The sequence below is a fragment of the Erigeron canadensis genome, chromosome 9, assembly GCF_010389155.1.
Source record: "Erigeron canadensis isolate Cc75 chromosome 9, C_canadensis_v1, whole genome shotgun sequence".
Lineage (NCBI taxonomy): Eukaryota > Viridiplantae > Streptophyta > Magnoliopsida > Asterales > Asteraceae > Erigeron > Erigeron canadensis.
Window position 1 is genome coordinate 37857662 of NC_057769.1, and position 16408 is coordinate 37874069.

The window sequence follows — 16408 nt, forward strand, 5'->3', positions numbered from 1 at the left end:
AGCACCCAGAGTGTGGTATGAAAAATTGTCAACGCATTTGTTGACAAATGGATTTACAAGAGGATTGATAGACAACACATTGTTTATCAAGTGGAAGAAGCGAGATTATCTAATTGTACAAGTTTACGTGGATGATATCATTTTTGGTTCATCCAATATAAAGATGTGCAAAGAGTTTGAAATGAGCATGAAAAATGTTTTTGAAATGAGTGCTCTGGGGGAATTGCAATTTTTCCTCGGACTACAAGTAGATCAAAGGAAAGATGGATTCTTTATTCACCAGTTTAAGTATGTCGATGACATCTTGGAGAGGTTTCAAATGTTAGAGTCGAAGACATATGGTACTCCTATTCAGCAAAATCATGGTTTAGGAATTCTTGATCCGAAAGATGAACTTGTGGATGCAACTTATTATCATGCTATTATTGGCTCATTGATGTATCTGACTGCTTCGCATCCAGATATTATGTTTGCTGTTTGTCTTTGCGCTAGATTTCAAGCTAGTCCGAAAGAGTCACATTTGACTGCAGCAAAGCGTATTCTACGTTATCTTAAAGGAAACCAAGGGCTTGGTCTATGGTATCCAATTAGAGGAACGTTTGATTTTGTTGCATATACTGATTCGGATTTTAGCGGTTGTAACAATGACAGAAAGTCTACGACTGGAGGTTGTCAATTGTTAGGAGGGAGATTAGTATCGTGGCAATGCAAGAAGCAGACATGTGTTGCTCAGTCTTCATGTGAGGCAGAGTATATGGCTGCTGGTAGCTGTTGTTCCCAGGTATTGTGGATTCAGCAACAACTTCGTGACTACGGTATGGATTTTCTTGATACTCCTATTAGAATAGACAATAAGTCAGCTATAGACATTACAAATAACCCTACCATGCATAAAGTCACCAAGCATATTGATATTAGACATCATTTCTTGCGTGATTGTGCCCAAAAGAAGTTAATTCATTTGGAAAAGGTTATAACCGATGATAATTTAGCTGATCTGTATACCAAAGCATTTGATAAGACTCGATTTGAGAAGTTAATTCTTCTCAATGGAATGAAGAATGCTGATTCATATTAAATCTCTCAAAGAACTAATTTTGTAAGTTTGTGTCTGTAAATAGCTAGAGTCATAAAAAAATACAAAAAGAGTTCTTAGTGTCATTAAAAAATCATAAAAATCTGACAAATGAGAAAATAACAAAAATATAGCGAGATTTAAGTTAATCTTGTCAGATGATTAGAAGTGAGGATACTTAGCTTTTAAGTCTGCTTAATCGTAATATAACTGCTTAGTTCAGTGATTACAATTTGGGATATATTGGTAGACACAAAGTAGCAAGGTTTCCTTAATTTGAACTTAAATTATACAATGTTCTTGTGGGAAACATATTCTTATATATGGCTGAGAATGCTTGCTTTTCAGTAATGAATTGATCTAGTCCTTAAATTTTGTGAAAGATCTAGCATTACTATAAGATTTGTTCAATGTATAGGCAAAAACCTCTACCAATCATGAGCATGAAAGCTAAATGTGATATTGTTTATGCAAATGAAATGAATATAAATTAAGGGGCTAATGTGGTCTTTGAGATTCGGACAAGTATGTCCTCGGGGTGTCTTTGTATACCTAGCCTACCTAAAGCTTCCAACTTGGGATAGGTTGTCAGAAAGTTCGCTACATGGGTCTCATAGAAAATCACGGGTTCCTTATAAATAATGAAATGCAAAAGCAAATAAGTTAAATCACAAAGTAATTAATTTCAGCTATCTAAAAAGTGTCTCATGATTTGTTAAGGATGTTTTTGAATATACATTGAATTTTTGTTATCTTAGTGCTTGTATCGATTACGGAAGTATATCTGAATGTGGGTCACATAAGTTCGCAAACTATTCAATGGCATATTAGGCTACTCGGGTTACATGGTGACTATCCTTGGCCAGGGTATGTCGAAAGTGTCATAACTCAAAGGAAACTGGAAGTACCAAGTGTTTAAGAGGTCAAATATACTGGTAATCGTGGTTGAATCACTGTTCATAATTAATAATAAGAGAATTATTTCTCACTTGTAGACTTATGTAAATGCTAATCTGATCTAATCTGCAGAAACTTAAGATTTCTTGTAAATAAATAAAGTAGCTTAGTTTATTCTTTTTTTTTTATTTTTTATTTTGTTTCTTTTATTTTTATTTTTGTAATAAGTATCAGTTTGTGTGTCAAACTAGTTCTTATTGCACGAGAGATTTGATAAGCATTAAAAGTTATAATTCTTAGTGAATTATATAAGTCTTGTTGCTTACAGTATTAATGTTTTTAAAAGATGGATTTTCTAATTTAATACATACGTTGTTTAATTTAGAAAATGAAATGTTTTGAAAAATTGAAAAGTCAAAATATTTTTGAATGTGTTTCAAGTAAATTTTTGAAATTTCAATTGTTTGTGGTTGATAAGTATGCTTGACAAAGATTGGACTTGCTTTAGATCTTGTAATGATTACTAGGTTAAGTTTTTGGTTGTTTTACATATTTATGATATCTTTATTGTTCTTGATGCATTGACGAAGTTTGTTCAATGTGCAGGTTACAGATATCAAATTTCATTTGAATACCATGTTGAAACAAGTCGGATTGGATATATCATGATTAATCTACATGCGAAATGCATCATTGCCTATTTATTAACCTAAGACTTAGTATGATAGGTTATAGTTTTATTATCAAGATCACAACCTAAGATGTATTGTGATAGGTTGTTAATATGATATTTTTGATGTATTGTAATTCATTATACATTACAATGCTTTGCATTGTTGAGTTAAACATCAATGAAGAAATGATCGATTTTATGTCAAGATAATAATGTAAGATTTATTTGATACATTATTGTGATGACAAGTTAGTACGGATGATTTACGATAGCATATTCGAGTAGATACAGGTTTTTGGTAACGAGTATCTACAGGTTTATGTTTCTGGAATTTCTGGAATTTTTCCTTGTTTACATTTCTGGAAAATTCGCGAAATTTGGCTAAGGAATGAAGCTTTTGTGGTTTAAAATCTTGAAATTCGAAATCACCTCGTGCTGATGTCAGCATGCCTCGCGCTGACGTCATCACGAAGCCCACGAACTACGTGTTAGGCCCGGCCCATGTGGATTCGAATATATATATGGGTTATTACTATTCATTAATTACCATTAATCGAAAATTAACCCTAAATAACCACACGAACTTCGTCTACCTCGCGCCACTATTCATTCGTCTACTTTTCGATCGATTTCACCCTCTTTTCGTGTTTATCATTCAGATTTTTTGGTAAATTCATGATCTAGGATAGATTATTGATGTTTTGACTATGAAAATTTGACGATTACAAGTCGTTATAATGCCCAATGATTGACTTGTTCTTCTCGTGAACAGTACCACGAACGAACTAAGGATTGAATCTTTGATTTTTTATGATTTGGACTGAAATTGGACATAAAATTAGATTAACTAATGTTTATACACTTTAAATCTATTAAAAGTTCACATTAACATGTTTAAAATCAAGATTAATTGAAGAATCTATGGCTCGTTTACTATTCACACAAAGCAGATGACAAACACAAAGAACATCCACTTCGTGTTCATCTAAATTGAATTCGTTTCGATTTCTTAGTTTTTCTGGGCATACGCGAACCATAAACAAGTCCACGATGAAGTTTTTGATCAATTTTCACATCATATGGAGATGTTTATGTCCTTCGTGTTCTGGGTTCATGCTTGGTTCGTGCTGACGTCACAACGAAGGAGATCCTCCTCGTGATGACGTCATCACGAAGCAGAGTGACAAAACCCTAACTTTTGTTTTTCGTTTATTCTAACTTTTCGTTTTCTTATCGTTTTTGTTTGATTTTATGCAGGTATGGCTGGACAAAGTGCTCGCGTGTTCGTCAAGGAAAATAATGTTGCAATTGACCTCAGCATTACGCAGTCAGGATGCACACCAGAGTTTCATGGTGTCCTTCAATACTTAGCACGCTCTCGTATTCGTTTTGCTTTGACCGAGAATCCGCCGCTGGTCATAAGTCTTATTACTGAATTCTGGAACTCAGCCAGATTGGTGCAAGTTGGTGATCACACTATGATTCGCACTACTGTTGCTGGACGTAACATTCAGTTTACTGCTGGAGACTTAAGGACCATTTTGGACTTAGGAACTGATGATATGGAGCAAGGTCCTGTTGAGTTTGAAGAAAGCTTTTGTGACGGTGCTCTCAGGCGTATGGGATATGTTGGTGATATTACTCATCCTTATCGCAAAAATCATCTTCTAGGCAATTGGAGATTACTTGCCTACTACTTATTGAGGTCTCTTAGTCATCGGAGTGCAGGTCATGATCAGTTGAACATTTTTACTGCTTCTCAGGTGGTTGCTCTTGTACTGAACAAGCCCTACAGCTTTTCCCAGTACATCTATGACAATTTTGTAAAGCAGTTGAGAGCATTTGGGAACGATAAGAAATTCTTCTTATTTCCAAGATTTGTTATGATAATCATTCGGCGCAGAATAGCAAATTTACCGTTTGATGGTCCTACTTTCAATTTGGGTCGTCTGACTCAGAAGGTGTTTGTTGAGAGTATGAAGCGCTTTGCAGGTCATGGTGTTCCTGATAATGTTGCCAATCCACCATTGTTTGGACATCTCATAAATCCTGGCTATGTTGCTCCTCGACAAGGTTGGGAAGATGACGCGCCTGCTGTTGTTGCTGCTGATGATCAGGCTCAGGAAGATCCTTAAGAAGAGCGAGCTGATCAATTTGAGGGACTAAATGATGTTCCTCTGTATGCTGGAGATCTGGAGGATGATCTAGATATGGACGCTCTTATGTAGGATGTTGATGATCCCGCAAATCTTGTACCAACATCTACTGGAGTCTCTACTTCTACCTCTGCTCCAGTTGATGTTGATGTTGGTCCTTCTGAAGTCCCGGTTAATGTTGTTGAGGATTCAGAAGATGAAGAAGAGGAAGAAAGACTGCCAAAGCGAAGAAGAAGACATGCACGATCTCAAGCTGAAGTTGATAGAGAGTTTGCTGCTTATTCTGAAGCCATGGAGAGGTCTCATGCACCTACTGTTGGTGATACTCCATTGGTTGCTGCTTTAAGAGCTTCAGTTTCTGATGTTCCTGTTTCGGTGTCTACTACTTCTGCTGTTGGTGTTATTGGGGAGAGAAGGTCGAGACCAAAGTTTATAATAAGGGGAATTGGTTCTCGCGCACAAGTTGTTACTGAGGCTACGACTGTTACGATTCCTGCTGCTCCGGAGTCTACAGTTCGTCAAGAGCCAGAGCCGACACTTGTTGCTCCTAGGCCTTCGTCTGCTCCTCTTCAGGCGACAGTTCCTGTTTCTACAATCATGGGACGTCTGTTGGCTCCTTTACAAAGACCGCAGATGCCTCCCACAGGAACTTCTAGTGCTCGTATGCCTTCGTTTGAAGCTACGTTGCCACCTCAGGCCTCTACATCTGATGTTGCTTCTACGTCTCGTCCAGTTGTTCCTGTTCAAGTACAACTGAGTCGTTTATTTTCAGAAAAGAAGATGTTGGAGATGAGGGTTACAGCTTTGGAGAGTCAGCTAAAGCTCCAGGCTGCTAAGCATCAAGAAGAGATGGACATGATGACAACACTTGTTCATTCTCTTGGATCTAGACTTGACCAATTCTTGGCCCAAGGGGGAGATAAAGATGGTTGTAAGGATGATGAGCTAGCAAAGAAGACTAGAGATGATGATCATGATTGCAGATCTCAGGCTGTGATGTTTAGGAGGAGTCATCAAGACAAAGAGAGTCAAAGATTGCTGGTACAGTTGTTGCTAGTACTTCTGGGACTCAAGATAAAGGAAAAGCTGTGATGATCGCTCCAGATGCAGATCCTGATGATCTAGATAACAATGATGATGGGGAAGATTCCAATTCAGGTAACTCCGATTCTAGATAGTGAATGATCCTTATAATCATAAAGAAAAAGAAAATCTTAGCAAAGGAAAATCTACTCAGGATAGTGAGTCAACTAAGACTAATTCTACTACCAATGCCTCTACAGAGTCAGATTTGCACCCTTTAATTGTGCATAGACTAGAAAAGAGATTGGGATATGATCCACAAGCTCATATGAGAGCTAAAGCTGAGATTATGGATTATGATGATTATTATGATCCAGGATCACTTACGGATCAAATGAAAGAACAGTCAGGGTTAACTCATACATCTTCAGAGTCAGATTCGGATTCAGATTCGGATTATGAACCTTAGTGCTATTGATTTTGTATTTTTGATGATAATTGATTATGTTTCATAATGAGTGTACATTAGATTACATGGGTTATATTAACAATTTAGAGTGTTAATCAAAGTGTTATTCAGCTCAGAATAGTGATCAAAGAGTTATTCTGTTCGGCTTAACATATTGACAGTGTATTTTAAAATACTCGAGTAATGAAGAATAATAATTATAAGATAAATATGAATGTGTTACATTATATTTATGATATAATATTATTGTTGTAAGTTAAAATAGATAAAGATTATAAGATAAATATTAATGTAATTGTTACATTATATTTATGATATAGTATTATTTATTTTAATTTCTTTTATGTATTTATACTATTTTATTATGTCTTGACTTATGATTTATGTTCTTTATCTTTGTATATGTAAATCGTTTGAATTGCAGATAAGCTTCAAACAATAGGTGCATTGGACGATCTTGATGCTGAAGAAGATCTAGAAAGTATCGATGATGAAGATTTGGAAGAAGGAGAGTTCATTACTTCGGAAGCTGATAGACAAAGGTTGCTTGAGACACCTTATGACTTTGATCGTGTCTTCAATGAAGATGAAGTCATTCAAGTTGAACCAATAGCTGAAGTAGAACATCTCAATCTTAATCCAATCAGAGATAGTCCAGATGAACCTAAGAATGCTGCAAGGTTGAGATTTGCTGTATATGCAAACATAGTCAATGAAGGACATGACAATATTTTTGATCTATACTGGAATATAGATGCTACACGAGAGGTTGACCTTGGAAGATTTAATATACCTCCGTTGCAGCAAGATCATGAGTTTATTGTTAATAGACTGATTCCAGGTTATAGAGGACATACTGGTTTGATGATAAGTGATTGTAAGTCCACCTAACTAGATGTACACGAGATCAAGATATAACAAGATATATAAGGTTAGACAATAATAATCACAAGTTATATCAAGTAACCCGACTGGCAAGTAAATCGAAACTAGATAGGACTAGTTAGAATTATGATCCAGATAATGGATAAGAGTAATAAAGTATAATTGCTTGAAACTATATAAGTTACTAAATATAATCAAGTATTATGGCAACGAGTCGAGATGTACTTTTCAATGTATTTCATTTATTGTTTATAAACAAAATACAAGGGTTGTTGCGGAACAAAGATAATCACACTTGTGAAAGTATCTAAACAACCCAGAAATACAAATGATCTATGTAATGAGGAATTACTCGTAAGAATACTTAGAGTAATATCACACGTTGCAATTGCCAAAGTTCCAAGCAATATTGCAAGTGTGAGAAGTCTTATATTTATAGGCAAACATGTCCTGATGACATGGCAATATGCCGTACTAAATATGGTTGGATGGATTCTCGGGACAAATCCATAACATGCTTGTTTAAGGTAAAGTATGTAAGTTTCTTGATGTGACTTGACATACTTTATTCCCAACCTTTTTGCTAAAACTTTCCCAATCCCAGGTTGATAGTAATTAACTGGGTAAAGGTAATTAAAGCTGCAAAAAGACTTTCCTCGTAATCAGTGAAAAAGTGTTGTAAGTACTTTTTCACTGAGCCTCTTCAGATTCAACTTCAGGTAAGACCTTCTCTGAGCTTTGCTTCTGAGATGATCTTCTTCCTCAGTCTTCAGTCTTTGACTTCCGTCTGAACGTCTTTAGTGTTGGTTGATTCTGAATCTGAAGTGAAGCTTCAGTGAGCTATATTCTAAATGACTTCAGAATCCTGAGCAAGCTTTCTTTATTGAGCTTCAACTATTTTGAACAAATTATACTTAGTCGATTTTCGACCTAACAAATTCCCCCTATTTGTTCTAAAATAGTTCATGTATTTTAGACTTCTATCTATACAAGTTTGTAAGTCTAAAAGTACAAGTTTTTGTTTAAGTTGTAAAAATATTTTTAAGGACATCTCATAGATCACGATGCCTTAAGAAAAATTTTCTTGTTTGTTTTCTAACTTAAACTATTTTCTAATAATATGATGTAACTTGCAACTATATAAAAGATACTGAGATGATTGTTCAGTTACAAGTACAGAAATGAAATGAAATGGAAAATATTTACAAGTACAAATATTTACAAAGAGATACACTACTTCTTCGCAGGCCTTGAGCCAGAAGGACCTTCAGTAGCTTTTCTCTTAGGAGAGCTGATCTTTCCAAATAGTCTTTCCTCCATCTCAACCTTGGCCTTCATTTTCTGTTGGATCTTCAGCATCCAGGCGCCATTCAGATGAGACTTTGGTTTTCCCTTCAGCGCATTGATCATCTCCTTATGCTCAGAATACCCAAACTTATGCACCGATACTTGCTCATATTCTTCTTCAGCTCTACCTTCTCTTTTTACAGTCAGATTAAACAGCTTCAGACCATCTTCCTTCAGAATTTGCACATCCAGGATCTTTGCAGGATGACACCTGTGTTTCATGTAGTAATCATACTGATCCTTCTCATGTTTATCCTTTACCTGAGCAACTTCTTTGGAAATGGGTATGAATGTAGAGAGGTCAGCATCTCGAGCATTTTTCCTTGAAGACCTTAGGCCAGTAAGTTTGGGCTTCTGGGGTGGCCTGCAGATTTCCTTTTCAGCTTTCAGAACACTGGACATTATTTCTTTCTTTTTAATCTCCATCTCTTTCTTTCTATTCTTTATCAAATCTTCAATAGATATCTTGAAAGTGAGATGGTCCAGTTTCTGTTCTAAGGGAGAATACTTCATCCCATATTCATATTCTGCCATATCCACCAAAGCTTTCTGCACTCTTGCGTCATGCTTGATCTCCAGATATCTTTCTTTTGTAAGACCAAGAGCTGTAGCATCTACCAAATCAATGGTACCCATTGCCAAGTGTTGGGCCCTTTCTCTTTCTTGAGTCTCTCTCCACATAAAGAACTGATTGGAGACTTGTTTCTGAAGAGCTTCCAAATCTGGCAATGGATAACCATGCTCATCCACATTCTCACCAACCACAAAGCCAGAGTCCTTGGCCCCCTTTTTCTTTGGCTCCTCAACCATCTTTGCTTTGCCTTTATCTTTCCTTGTTGGTCAAGATGGTTGAGGTTCAGATTGTACCCTTGGTTGTTCCCCCTCAGTTCCAGATGTCCTTTTGGTTGCTTCAATAAGTTCTTGAGAGCTGGCCAGCAACCCAATCGGCACATCACTTCCCCCTTTGGGAATCTCAGCAGGCATTCTTACATATAAATCGATAGCCTGTTGCATGCCTTGCAGAGGTTCCCAATTCTGCTGGGAAATACTATCAGAAATTCCCTTAGACATAGATGCAAACTGAGCTCTAAGTCTGAAGGTGGAGTTCAGATTTAGCTTCTCATGCTCCAGGACTTCCTTCAGTAACCCCTTGTCTTCATCAGATAACATACCAGAGGGAGGAGGAGTAACAACTTCAGAAGTTTTCTTGAGCAGGGCCAGGATTTCATCCAGTTGCTTTGACTGGTTCTGAACTTGTTTATCAAGAGTTGACACAGAGTTTTTCATTTCAGTTACAACCCTGTCAACCTTGTCATTTGTTGCTTTAGAGACTTCAGAAACCAGCACCCTGACCCTCTCTTCAACCTTGTAAGCTACTGACACTGAAATCTGAGAAATGAGATCTTCAGAAAATATAGATTTCAGTATCACAGAAACTTTATCACCAACTGAGGCACCAAGAGACTCTGCATCAACACTTGGCTTCTTTCCCAACTCACCTACTTCCTTTTCAAGTGCCAAGAAAGAATTTTGAATCATTAATAACCAGGATTGCAGATTTGCAACTACTGAACTCTGCACATCCCTCTTGGTCAACTTAAAGGCTTCACCAATCGCCCTACTCAACCCATTGCAAGATGACACCAATTCATGCAACTTCCCAACCACTAAGCCCTCATTAACTGCTATCCTTGTGAATTCAGTACCCATAACATCCTGGGCATCCTTCAAATCTGCTAGAGACTTAGTGTTGGCAGCTAGAGATTTTGATAAGCCCTCAACCTGAATGAGAAGGTTTTGGACTGCAGTTTGTGACTTTTCTAGCTGAGCTTCCATGCTAAGAGGTGCAGCAGTTGAAGTGGAAGCTGAAGCAACAAATGGAGTTGTTCTGAAGCTCGCCAGAGATTTCTCCACCATCAGACTCGGTCTCAGAATCAAGCTCTTTCTCTTGTTCTCCTGGCAGCTCATAAGTCCTCCTTGGTAGAGCATCATGGATTTGAGGGTGAAGAAATTGAAGAGGTGGTTGATACGGTGGATCGAGATCAATGAATTATTGTTGTTGTTGTTGTTGTTGTTGTTGTTGTTGTTGTGGTGGTGGTGGTGGTGGTGGTGGTGGTGGTGGTGGTGGTGAATCTGGTTCTTCAAAATGAATGAGGGTTGGCTCAGAATCTGAAAGATTCTCCCTCAGTAACTCTTCATCAAAAATGAAGTCTTCGAGGGTTCCCTCAGGTAGCTCATCTTCATCCCAGACATTTACATTCTGGTCAGATATGCTCTGTTCTGGATTCCCAGAATCCAGACCAGCACCCAGTTCAGCAGCTGCTTCAGCAGGTGCATCGTTACTGGTCAGAGATGGGACCGCTTCAGACGATACCAGTTGTGCCTCAGTAACTCTTGTGCTGGATCCAAGAGTCTCATCATCGGCCGTAGACTTAGAAACCTCCATTCCTCTGGGTATCACTTGAGAAACATCAAAAGTTTGTGCAAGCAAAGAGTGTAAGATTTGTGAAGTTACAGGGAGTGCATATGCAGACACAACTTCTAATGTGTGTTGGGCTGACACACTAATATCTTCACCATCTCCTCCTAAAGAAGTTTTGGAGATGGCTGCTTGTGGGTTTCCCATTTGACCTTCTTCTGAAACCTGTTTTGAGGTTTCAGAAGGCTGAGCTTGGGTACTGATATCCTTGGGTTGTAAGGATGGCCTAACAGGACGCAGTGTTAATAAACCCTTTGGAAATCCTGAGGAGTCTTTTGAGAGATCCTCAGGTTGGTCAGTGGAAGATGAAGGTGGCAGGGTAGAACTTGTTTTGGGTTTAAACAAGTGTAGCGTATTGCCAATAGATCGACTGGTGGGTCTCACATTCTTTTGTGACCCGCCCAGTGATCTTTCTGAGCCAGCCGGTCGTGCTGTGTCAGTTTTAAAATTGATACTAAGTACCTGAAGCATAGCAGGGGACAGTTCAGGTTCGTCCTCAGACTCGGTCATCTTTGAGAGGTCCTTGCAGAATTCAGTCTGAGAACTCTCCTGAAGGATGTCAGTGTAACCCTCTCCCAGAATTGCCAAAAAACAAACACTCAAAAATCTGGGAAAAGCAATATGTATGCTCCTCTTCCCCTTCAACTTAGTCAACAACTGAGCAAACAGCATCTCAACAAAGTCTACCTTCATCCCGTGCCACAAATAGTAGCCCATCTCGACCTGAATCAAAGAGATTTGATCCAGTCCTCCACTATTCCCTCCTAGACACTCTACAATTTGTGTCCAGAAGTATCTCCAACATCCCTTGAAACCCACAATGAAGATGTGGCCAGACGTCTTCAAATTGCCATCATCATCAACGATCTGGTTGTGGCCAGTAACCAGCAAAACTTCCCTGAAGTTCACCCCTTTTTGTCTTTTCGTGTATCGGGTGTTGGGAGGCAAATAGTTCAGCCTCAGCGCCTCCCTAAAACCGTCAAGCGTCAATACGCACTTCACCGTACCTTCCTTTAACGTGAAGGCTATTGACTTCTCATCTTTGGCAACTTCGGCCGTATACCAAAACTCCAATAAATATCGATGGTGTAAACGCTCTGGGTCAGCAGTAAGAGCGTATGAAAAGGGACAACGTTGAAGAAATTCATTTAATCTGCCCATAATCCCTTCAGATTTGGCGTTAAGGGCTGCTTTAAAGTTGTTCATGTTGAAACGAATGGTTTTAGACTCAAAGTCTTTTGGCCATTGAGAGCTGGGCTTAACATCAGATTTAGGTGGAGAATATTCAAAAGCAATAAGTGTTTTGGGTTCTTTAACGGAGGATGAGGAAGCCATTTTAAAGGAGAAAGAATGAAATGAAGAAAGGAGATGAAAATGTGTTAAGAAATTTTAGGGTTGGAAGTTATGAAGGAAGATGAAATGATTGTTAAAAACTTGAGAGAATGAATTGAATGTTTGAGAGAATGAGAGAGAAATATGATTGAGAGTAAATGAAAAAACGAAGTAAATGAAAAAACGAAATATAATGATATTTTATTGATGGTAATTTTGATCGGGTTTGAAGTCCGAAATAATTTTCGGTGACACGTCCGTATTAAATGCAACAACAGCCATGACCCCACTTTTTCAAGAAAAATTCAACCATTTTAAATGCAAAAGTAATTATCATTTTCCTTTACGGCGCAAGTAGTATGACACGTCAGCAAAAAGGTATCCTGGAACAGTAAAAATCACGTGTCCACTTGCCAGCTAGGTATCCATTGTATAATAAAAGGTTTTGATGGACTTCAGATTGAGTAATTTAAAAATTCTGAGAGAGGTTAAGGAAGTGCAATCTGAACCTTCTCATATTCTAGAAATTCTGAAGTCCCTCAGTTCCTGAGAAATTTTAGACAGAGTGTTTTCTGGGGCAAAAATTCCCCCTTAAAAAAAAAATTTCTTTTTCTTGTAAAAACATTTTTGTCTATTCCCCCTGAAATGCTACACAGGATTTAGCATTCCTAACTCACTGATGAGATGTTTAAAAGTTTTGACATCTAAAGGTTTTGTAAACACATCAGCAAGTTGTTTATCAGTGGGAATGAAATGAATTTCAATGTCACCTTTTAAAATATGATCACGAATGAAATGGTACCTTAGATCAATATGCTTGGTTTTAGAGTGCATGACAGGATTGTGAGAAATTGCAATGGCACTTGTGTTATCACAAAATATTGGCGTTCTTGTGTACTTAACACCATAATCAGTTAGTTGATTCTTCATCCATAAGATCTGAGCACAACAACTTGCAGCAGAAATGTACTCAGCCTCGGCAGTTGATAATGATACTGCAGTCTGCTTCTTGCTTGTCCAACTAACTAATTTGCCACCAAGAAAGTGACACCCACCTGTGGTACTTTTCCTATCTATCTTACAACCTGCATGATCAGAATCTGAATAGCCCATTAGATCTAGACTTGAGCCTTTGGGATACCAAAGACCTAGTATGGGGACACCTTTCAGGTATCGAAAAATTCTTTTTACTGCATTTAGGTGTGCTTCTCTGGGATCAGATTGAAATCGTGCACAAAGACATGTTGCAAACATTATGTCTGGTCTACTTGCAGTTAAGTACATTAATGATCCCACCATACCACGATACTTTGTGGAATCGACAGGTTTTCCATTTGGGTCTGAGTCCAAAGTTAATGGTGCAGAAATTGGAGTATCTTTAGATGAAACTGAATCAAATTGATATTTCTTTAATAAATCTTTGACATATTTTTCTTGATTAATAAAAATACCATCACTGGTTTGTTTTACTTGAAGACCTAGAAAATATGTCAATTCACCCATCATACTCATTTCATACTCAGAGGACATAATTTTAGAAAACTTGTCACACAATTTTTTATTTGTAGATCCAAACACAATATCATCAACATATACTTGTACAAGTAAGATATCACTTTTCTCATGCAAGATGAATAAAGTGTTATCTATAGCACCTCTTCGAAAACCATTATCTAAAAGATGTCGAGTTAGAGTATCATACCAGGCTCTAGGTGCTTGTCTCAGACCATATAAAGCTTTGTTCAGTCGATACACCCAGTGAGGTTTTTCTTTACTTTCAAATCCTGGAGGTTGATACACATACACAACTTCTTCTAGCTCTCCATTCAGGAATGCACTTTTAACATCCATTTGGTAGACTTTGAACTCATGATGAGCTGCAAATGCTAAGAAAATTCTGATAGCTTCTAGTCTTGCCACTGGTGCAAAAGTCTCATCAAAATCAATTCCTTCTTCTTGTACATAACCCTTTGCAACAAGTCTGGCCTTGTTTCTGATTACATGGCCATCTTCATCTACCTTGTTTCTAAAAACCCATCTTGTCCCAATTGGTTCTTTCTTCAGATTGGGGGGACATGGAACAAGCTCCCAAACGTTGTTCCTTTCAAATTGGTTGAGCTCTTTTTGCATGGCATCAACCCAACTTGGATCTTTCAAAGCCTCGTCAATCTTCTTTGGTTCTATCAGTGACAAGAAGCTGACGAATAAGCATTGATCGCTTGTGGCTCTTCTGGTCTGAACCCTTCTACTTGGATCGCCAATCACTTGCTCAATTGGATGTGAGCGAGTCCATTTAGAGTAATGACCAGGATGAACAATGATATCAGTGCAAGAACTCCTCTGTCCTACTCCAGAAGATGGATCAGAATAAACTATTTCAGTTTCATCATCTTCATCATCTTGTAAATCACGATTTGCATCATGAAGTTCTTCGTTCTGAGGTATTTCAGGGGAAACTGATATCTGAGGAGTAGCACGCACATCTGATCCAATAGTCAATTCAGAAGGTAGTTTGAATGTGACTGAGTGATAGAATGGAATGTTACTTTGCTGATTCGAAGTTGGTTCTGAACTGGAGTGAACAGAAACATGTTCAGATGACTGATCTGATTTGTCATTTTGATCAGAATCACCGAAACTAAAAGGACTTTCTGAAGGTGGTTCAGAGACTGGTTTATAAAAGATTGCAGAATTTGATTCATCAAAGGTAACATGAACTGACTCATCAACCTTTTCGAGTCTTTTGTTGTAGACTCTGAAGGCCTTGCGAATTGCTGAATAAACTAGGAAGTATCCTTCATCAGCTTTGGCATCAAATTTTCCTAATTTGCTGGAATCATTCAGAATGTATACTGGACATCCAAAAACATGAAAATATCCAATATTAGGCTTTCTATTTCTGAGTACCTCATAGGCAGTCTTCTTATGTCTTTTGACATAAATGGAACGATTCTGAGTGTAGCAAGCAGTTGCAATAGTTTCAGCCCAAAAACATTTTGGAAGACCTGATTCATTCAACATACTTCTAGCAGCCTCAATCAGTGTTCGATTCTTTCTCTCTACAACGCCATTTTGCTCTGGAGTATGTGCTGAGGAGAAGTTCTGAGATATGCCAGTGTCAGTGCAGAAGTTTTCCAGAGTGGAATTTCTGAATTCAGTACCATTGTCACTTTTGAGCTGACGTACTTTTCGCTTGTGCTTGAGTTCAATTTGTTTGATGAGAGCAATAATTCCAGCAGCAGCTTCACTTTTATTCCTGAGGAAGATTACCCAACAATATCTTGAATATTCATCAACTACAACCAGAGTGTACTTCTTCCCGGCTCTTGTCTGAACATTCACAGGACCAAAGAGATCCATGTGTAACATGTGAAGTGGTTCAGTGATGCTAAAATTTTGCTTGGTTTTGAAAGAAGCTCGTTTCTTCTTTCCCATTTCACACCCTGGACATGGCTTGTCTTTATTGAAAGACATGGCTGGTATCCCATCAACAAGTTGTTTTCTTGACAACTTATTTATATTTTTGAAATTAAGATGGGATAGCCTTTTGTGCCACAACCAATTGGTGTCCTCATCAGCCTTTGTATAGAAACATTGTTCAGAAGTAGCACTGTTCATGTCTACTACATAAATGTTTCCTTTTCTGGGAGCAATCATTACTACCTTCCAATCTCTGTTGAATATGGTGCCTTGTGAAATATCAAATAAAACCTTAAAGCCATCATCACAAAGTTGGCTGACACTGATCAGATTATATTTCAAACCATTCACATATGCAACTTTTGTGAATTTGACCTGACCGTTACTCACAATACCATATCCTTCAGTTTGTCCATGATCATCATTACCAAAAGTTATTGAGGGCCCCTCTTGCACCCTATATTCCTCCAGCAGGGATTTGTGACCAGTCATGGTTCTGCCAGCAGCACTGTCAAGAAACCAAGTATTCTTTTTGCGGTCACCCTGCACATACACAAAAATTAGTTCTTTTTGGGAACCCAACTTTTGATGGGTTCACTGGACTTTCCCTGAACAGTCTCAGATTTCTTTGGTATGTGAGGAACAGATGGAT